This window comes from Rhineura floridana, chromosome 11, assembly GCF_030035675.1.
Source record: "Rhineura floridana isolate rRhiFlo1 chromosome 11, rRhiFlo1.hap2, whole genome shotgun sequence".
In the NCBI taxonomy this organism is placed as follows: domain Eukaryota; kingdom Metazoa; phylum Chordata; class Lepidosauria; order Squamata; family Rhineuridae; genus Rhineura; species Rhineura floridana.
Genome location: NC_084490.1, coordinates 38,500,921 through 38,503,366, shown reverse-complemented (window position 1 = coordinate 38,503,366; position 2,446 = coordinate 38,500,921).

Here is a 2,446-nt window from a genome sequence, read left to right as displayed (position 1 = left end):
AGAGGATGATGCTTGAAATACCCCAGTTCTCACAGCAAGTATCAATGCCTCTTCTCTCTCTTAATTGGAACACATTAAAGGACTATATTTTTCTACCTACCGTATGGGGTATCCCACCCTTCCCCAACCTGATGCCCTCCCACTGTTGATGTACTACAACTTCCATCACGCCTGACTACTGGCCATGCTTGCCTGGGCCAATGGGAGCTGGGATCCAACAACATCTAGCACCAGCTTGGAGAAAACTAAAGAATCCACTTACTCCACAATTGCCTGCCTTGATCTCTTTTAAAAGCCAAGAGAATGGCGAGTTTTAATCGAAAGATATACTTGTGAATCATAACTGTCCTACAATGCATTATCAGCAGTTCAAAAGTAAACCTCAGCGGCTGCAGTGTACAAAGTGGTAGGCTGCATGCTGTGTGGTGCCTTAGTGCTCATGCACAACCATTGTCATGCATGCGCACTTGAGCCAAGATACATCCACCCGCTCACTCACTCACTCACTCACTCACTCACTCACTCAGGCTGCAATCCTAAATACCAGGTCTGGGCAGCCAGTGGCCCTCTAGATGTTGTTGGACTCCAACTCCCATCAGCCCCAGTCTGCTTAGCCAATGATCAGGGATGGTGGGAGTTGTAGTCCAGTGACTTCTGGAGGGCCACAGGTTCCTCACCACTGCTATATACACTGTCCTGGGACTGGGAGTATGATACATTGAACTCTGTGGGGCATATTTCTGAGTAGACATGTATAGGACTGGACTACCAGTTACTTAACGTCTAGAAACTCTGAACAATGACACTTACAAAACAAACCAACACTTTTTAAAAAAGGCATCCCTGAGAGGCAAAAAGAGAGATAATATAGAGCATGGATTTCCCAGGGGCAGGGATCAGAAATATAGGGCCATTGGAATCTATAAGGCTGTATCTGCACTACATGAAAAGTGCAGGTTGATTCCAATTCCAAGCTACAGCTGTTCTGAAGTGGACATTCACTCCTGGCTGTATCATACTACTTAGGGTAGGTCTTTAGCTCAGTGGCAAAGCACATGCTTTGCATGCAGAAGGCCCCTGTTTCAATCCCTGATGTTTTGCATGCAAAGCATGTGCTCGGCCACTGAGCTACGGCCCTCTCTTAAGTGCTCCTGTCAGCACTTTCCTCGAAACGTATGCATCTCAGGGCCAAACTAGACCTGACTTTAAAATGCATCTTTGCATTCAATGAGCACGTTTTAAAAATGTAAATGGCATTAGCTGGTGGGGGGAGCACTAATTATGATCAGGATTGCAGCAGAAGAAGCAGGGGAATGTCACCCATTGTCAGGGACATAGGAAGCTGACTAATACTGAATCAGACCATTGGTCCATGACTGACAGCAGTTCTCTAGGTTTTCATACCAGGGACCAATGCACCTCTGCCTGGGGATGTCGGCGATTGAACCAGGGTTGAGGATGGGGGAGAAATTAGATTCAGTTTGCATTTAAGGCTACATCTATCATATGTGCACTTTCTGAAAACAACATGAGAACCAAAACACAGCCATTCTTTAATATTTGCACTTATCCAAGTTTTGCAGTGCAGTTCTTCAACCAAATAAAATTTACAAACATGCATATATTAGGGGGAAATGTGCACAAAAATGACTATATAGGTGAAAATAATGTACAAAAATGTATTATGTAAGGAGACTGCTTGAAAAAATGTGTGCATTATTCAAAGCTGCGTATAAAAATGTGTTTATTTGGAGAGATTCACACTAAAATGCTGAAGAATTTTCATAAGGATTTTTAAAATAAAAAAAAAGTAGTAGATCGCTGCAGAAATGTGGAGAATACAATTTAAGACTGGGAAAATGAGAAAGGGAGAGAACTGAAATTTACATATCCTTCCATCTCTACCTGGGATCTTCTGAGATGTGCAAACTCTGAAAGGCAGCTGCATTTGCTTCATGTATTGCTTTGGGAAATGCCAGTTAGGTAGGTTCGAATTTCTCCCCCATTCCTAGTGAGTGCACAAGTAGCTCTCTGAGAATCTGCTCCCCGATTTAAGGATCTGCAATCCTCCTCTTTGATACTAAACAAAGACACAAACAAAACGTAAGGCTGCAATCCTATTCACATGTAGCTTGGAATAAACATGAACAGGATTGCATTGCAAACCCTGAAATGTTAACCCTGGAACATCTCAGTACTGTACTTGGAAGTGCAAGGAGCATGTAATGACAACATAAAAGTGCTACCTGTGGCAATTAAGCTGTGAAGCTGTATTCACACATCCAAGTTATTATATGATGCTATATAGTGAAAGAGCCACTTGGTTGAATTTACAAGGGAGTTTCACTAGCTGTATTCTAACTAGCATCTGCCTGCCAACAATCCATTCCCTGTAGGATTGCAGGCCCCAGGCTAATCATTAACATCCCCCAGGGATTGATCGACC